A 6059-nucleotide genomic window follows, 5' to 3' on the forward strand; every position below is an offset into this window, starting at 1 on the left:
GTTTTTTTGTTTATTTGTTTGTTTACTCTAAATGAGCCATCCCTTGCTTTTTGCTTTCTTTTCTAAGATAGATTTCATCTATAGAACAAACTTTTGATAAGTGCCTATGCAAATGAAGTAGAACAATATTTATTGATGCACAAAGTAAATAGAACAAATATTTTTTTTATTTAAGTAATAAAATTAGAAGTTTATAAACATACATTTTAGTTTCATGATTATTGGCTACCTATTTTTCCATGTTAATAATGTTATGTAACTCTGCTATTTTAATGTTATAATCAGTTCACTTTAATGAACTATATATGCAATGAATGTAGAGATGAAATAGACAAGTCCATACCTTGACAAAATTACACTTGGGAAGCTAAAAGGGAGTATAAAAGGTCTAGTCTTTTATTATGTATTTGATGCTATGGACTCTGTATACTAGTAAATTTTCACCAATGTTACCAAACTTCGTGATTATGAGAGTCTTATGAGTGAGGTTTCAAATTTGTTAAATGATTTGTCTATGGTCATAATTAGCGGGTCCTGTTGTGGTTTGATGAAGGAACAGCTTTAGATCATGTTTAGCTGATTTTCAAAACTTGTCTTTCTCCTCCTAAATAGTTTTTTCATTGTCTCTTTATAACAATGAAATATATATATACATTCACACACTGAGTGGCCAGATTATTATGACCACCCCATTAGTACTTCGTTGGGCCACCTTTTGCCTTCAATACTGTGGCAATTCTTCTTGGCATTGACTCCACGAGATGTTGAAAGGTGATGCGAGGAATCTGACACCATGCCTGATGAATAACACTGTCCAGTTCTGTGAGATTTGATGGTTGTGGAACCAGATGCCTGATGGCTCTTTTAACTTTGTCCCACAAATGCTCAATTGGATTGAGATCTGGTGATTGTGGGGGCCACCTAAGCAAGGTAAAGTCTTCCTCATGTTCTTGAAAGCACTCCTGCACAATACAAGCACCGTGGCATGGCGCATTATCTTGTTGGAAGAAGCCATCTCCATTGGGATACGCCATCAACATGACAGGATGAAATTGATCAGCAACGATACTTAGGTATGTTGTGCTATTCAGACGTTTATAATGATCTGGCCCTCTAGCAAATTCAGCGGGAAATTATAGCTAATTTGCCTACAAACATCAGGTGGTCATAATTATCTGGCCACTCGGTGTATATATATAATGGAGTTTCAAATGATTTTAATTATGTTTTTTGTAACATTAAAACATTATATATTAAGTAGCACATTATGATTGGTATATTATTAATAAAAGCAGATATATTTATTTGAAATTTCGTTTATATATGCCAGTTATTTTCTACTTAGTTACACAGACAATATCTGATACTCATTTGTATTTATGGATACTTGCAGTAACCCAATTACCATATAATCTCATGAATATGTTAGAAATCCCTACCTATACTCTGAAATAAAATTATTAACTTATGGTATAGCAATTGCAATGTTTTTATAACACATTCCTCAGAACAGTAGTTAATAAGAGTAATGATATATTTCAATTGAATAAAAAATATTTTGTGCTAAACAAACTTGTGAAATTATGAGATAAACAGTTTAACTGCAATACTCTCCAAGAGCTGCATTTTGCTAATATTCACATGATAGTCCAAGGAAACCGTCTATACTAATAATAGAGGAATATGCAAATTGTCCAGGACACCATCACAGTAACAGTAACGACTAAACAGCAGGCTGCATGGGCTGACCCGGCCAGCAGGGGGTTAGTAAGGGACGACCAAATGACTGAACAGCAGGCTGCGTGGGGCGACCAGGATGGCAGGGGGGCTGTTGGGGGTAACCAGTCCTGCAAGGGAGGGCAGTTGGGGGTGATCAGGCTGTCAGGGGAAGGCAATTGGGTGTGACCAGGCTGGCAGGGGAGGGCAGTTGGGGGCAATCGGGCCGGCAGGTGAGCAGTTAGGCGTCAATCAGGCTGGCACAGGAGTGGTTAGGGGGTGATCAGGCTGGCAGGCAGAAGCGGTTAGGGGCAATTAGGCAGGCAGGTAGGTGAGTAGTTAGGAGCCAGCAGTCCCGGATTGTGAGAGGGATGTCCGACTGTCCTAAACCAGCAGTCAAACATCCCCCAAAGGGTCCCAGTTTGGAGAGCGTGCAGGCCAGGCTGAGGAACACCCCCTCCCGTGCACAAATTTCATGCACTGGGCCTCTAGTATAAAATAATGTGCTCTCTAAATTTATACTACATAACATTTTCTCCCATGATAAAAAAAGACCTAGATTTAATTGAATATATTTTGGGAAATATTTCTTTAAACATTAATATAACATCACTGTTCAACTGATTGATCAAATAAAGGGCTAATATTTGGAAGATTACTGCAGTAATTCAGGGAGAGTTTATGAGGTTATTTCTAGAAGAAATTAGTAGGAAACATAACACAGTGACAAGCTGTAAAATATAGATTATGGAGGCAATTATACTTAGAGACAGACCAAAACATATATAAATATAAAAATAATAATACCCATTGAGATAGAAAAATTGGGATAGGTAGGCAGTTGGGGACAGAGACTACATGGAGGTAGGAGGAAGGAAAGTCAGACATGGAGGTGAATAAAGGACCTAGAACTAGCTAGACAGGAACCTGGCTGGGCAGAGTAAACTGGACCCTTGACCTGGTCAGGCAGTAACAGTGATGTTACCTTGGATCTGAAGTGGCAGTCCTCAACCAGGTACTCCCATAGAGGGGAACTTGAACTTTGATATAATTGGATGTTGCTGAATTCCTTAAAGAGACCAATCAGAAGCTAGCAGAGTATATGACTATCCCCTAGACCAGCAGTTCTCAACCTGTGGGTCGAGACCCCTTTGGGGGTCGAACTACCCTTTCACAGGGGTCGCCTAAGACCATCGGAAAATCCATATATAATTACATATTTGTTTTTGTGATTAATCACTATGCTTTAATTATGTTCAATTTGTAACAATGAAAATATATCCTGCATATCAGATATTTACATTATGATTCATAACAGTAGCAAAATTACAGTTGTGAAGTAGCAACGAAAATAACTTTATGGTTGGGGGTCACCACAACATGAGGAACTGTATTAAAAGGTCGCAGCATTAGGAAGGTTGAGAACCACTGCCCTAGACAAATAGCTTAAGTGGTAACCCATTTTGGGCCCCCTTCTCTTGCAGCAGGAAGTCCATATATCCATTCCAAGCTCCCCCGACCCCAAAAAATTTTGTTTTCTTCCCACCATTTTGTCCATGAATCCATTCTTTGATTTTATGAGACAAATAGCTCGGATCCGACCATATTTTGGGTTTCATGTTTTATATTTTTGTTTTCACTATCATTAATTGACAATTTACATGCCTTCCTCTGCTGTTTGTATTTTCCATGGGTTGACTTATTTAATCATTATCCCATAACCTCATTTACAGAGAGGTTCAATACTTTACCTGAGATAACTAAGCTAATAAGGATCAGGCCAGAATCATAAGTAGAGTCTAGGTTCAGGTTCATGTTCTTAAACCCTTTACTACCCAGGAACTAAATGATTTTTCTTAAACTTAATATATGCTTAAATGATTCTTTCAACAGTGCAATAAAAAAGAGTGTACATAGGAAGACATTGAGAAACCACTTAAGCCATTTGTAAAAAAAAATAACATCATAAATGTAAGCCTAGATATAAGGAAGTAAGAACTTGGTTCATTTTAGTATGAAAATAGTCAGAATTTACATAAAACTAAATATATTTAAAAAATAAGATAAATTTAGAGTGAAACAAAACAAAAATCAGTCTCTTGTTACAACACAAATTTTCTTAACAATTTAGAAATAAGGATTTTGACATTAAGGTGAGAGCTGCATTTTTCCTCTAAAAAAAGTTCAGAGCTAGATTAAATGATGATCATAAGGAGAAAATTATTCACCTTAGGAATATAAATGCATCCTCAGTGCGTAATTTTGGACATCTTTTCTAGCCTAGTCTCTACATTCTAGTAGACAGACCTCTTTGCTCAAGAGATATTACCAATTTTATTTGTCTTCCTACTGTCTGGCCAGATTTGAACAGTTTCTTCTGTTAATTTACTTACTATTTTAGAATGTTGAAAACCAAAGGCAAATGATTCCTTAATTGATTGGCTTTTAGCAAAATATGACTTTGCCAGACATCAGAAGAGCTAAATTTTGTTAATAATCCTTCTGAGAGTGACTTCTGATATCCACCATAAATGCAGGATTAGCTTTTTCCATCTGTTGGGATATTCTCTAGTATAGTGAAATATTTTGCTACAAATTTTATCATTCAGGTTATCTCTGATAATATTTTAGGTATTTTAACCTTAAAAGTAAAATAATGTAATTTACATTACAGGCAATATACATTTTCACTAAAATGGCTTTTGGAGCCTCATCAACATTTACATAAGGAATATTACAGTCCATATGTACTGAATACCACAAAGATTTAAAGTTGTGGTTATAAGGAGTAAAAGCCTTATTTTAAAACACTGTGATGTGTTTGATACAACCACAAGGATATTTGAAGTCTGTGTGCATTAAGGAAATTTATTTATGTAATATAGTATAACTAATTTTATCTGGAATCAAAGACCATTTGAATACCTTGCAGGTAAATTATGTCAGGTACTAAATTGAAGCACTTGAGAAAACTTGACTTTGAGCCTACCAATTTTACATGATTTATTTGTATTATTTTTGTTTTAATATATTCATTTTTATTACTCAACATAAGAGCATAATAATTATATAAACACTTTATCTGTAAAACATTGAATAATTGTATCAAATCATAAAATCATCACAAGTTAAATATTGAAAAAATAGAAATAATATATTAAACTGATAAGAACAGATACCACACTTGATCTTAGCCAAAAGGCGGAGAAACAATAGAAATAATATATTCGTTCTCATGTATATGTCAAGTATTCAGATCAACAAATTGAGTACCTGATGACCCTTTGCGCTTCCTTCCAGTCACTCAACTCGAAGAAAAATCTCTCTCCTTTTTATACCATATATTAGTTTACCCAATTTTCTATATTACAAAAATGAAATCATACATTTTTTGCTCCTTGGTTTCTGAGTGTTTCCCACAATATTATATTTGTAAGTTATACTCACATTTTTGTACAGATGTAGATTAATCTTTTTCATAGTTGTATAGTATTCCATTGTATAAACACACTACAAATTACTTATCATTATAATGATGGACATTTGGTGCCGTTATGAACAGTGCTGATAGAAGTTTATGATACATGTGTTTTAGAGAAAATCTGTATTCATATTGGAGGGTTAATAGTCTTAAGAGTAGAATGCTAAATCACAGAGCATACCCATTTCCTATTTTAGTATATGTAGCCAAAAATTCTGCAAACATGAATGTACCAATACCATATATAAGAGTTTTGGTTGTGGCACACTCACCAGAACTTAATGTATCTAACATTTGTAGTCCATTATTTTATATATGATGATAAAATGTTTGGGTTTAATTTGCATGTTAGTAATGGCTAATGATATAGCCCAACTTTTCAATGTTTATCAGTTGTTTAGATATGACGATTGTGCAGTGTTCTGTTTAATTTTCTAATGCTAGTCTATTTTTAACAATGGGTTTGAAAACGTGATATTGAAAAAACAGATTGTAAACAGTTGTAAACATCTATGGAATTTTTTAAGCAAGTCTATTTTGGGTAGAAAATATTCACTTACAACATAATAATTTCAAGACACAATCCAGTGTTGATAAGATAATGAAATTACAAAATATACTTTTCAAGTGTGAAATTCTATAATACAGCATCTGTATATTGTATTGTGTGTTCACCACCAAAATCAAGTCTCCTTCTTTCACCATTTATCACCTCTTTATCCTCTTCCCTACTCTCCTTCCCCCCTTGCAATCACCATGCTGTTGTCCCTGTCTGTGAGAAAGCTATATAATTTTATTAACCAATGTTACTCCAACAAATTTAATAAAAATAAAAATATATACCTGTCCAATAAAAACTTGT

General features: G+C 34.5%; 1 pseudogene; it reads right to left on the reverse strand.

Moving 5' to 3' along the window:
• Nucleotides 1–4839: 4839 nt before the first annotated feature.
• On the reverse strand, nucleotides 4840–4930 carry LOC111824878 (annotated as a pseudogene).
• Between the last annotated feature and the right edge of the window lie 1129 nt (nucleotides 4931–6059).

This window comes from Myotis lucifugus, unplaced genomic scaffold, assembly GCF_000147115.1.
Source record: "Myotis lucifugus unplaced genomic scaffold, Myoluc2.0 scaffold_9912, whole genome shotgun sequence".
In the NCBI taxonomy this organism is placed as follows: Eukaryota; Metazoa; Chordata; class Mammalia; order Chiroptera; family Vespertilionidae; genus Myotis; species Myotis lucifugus.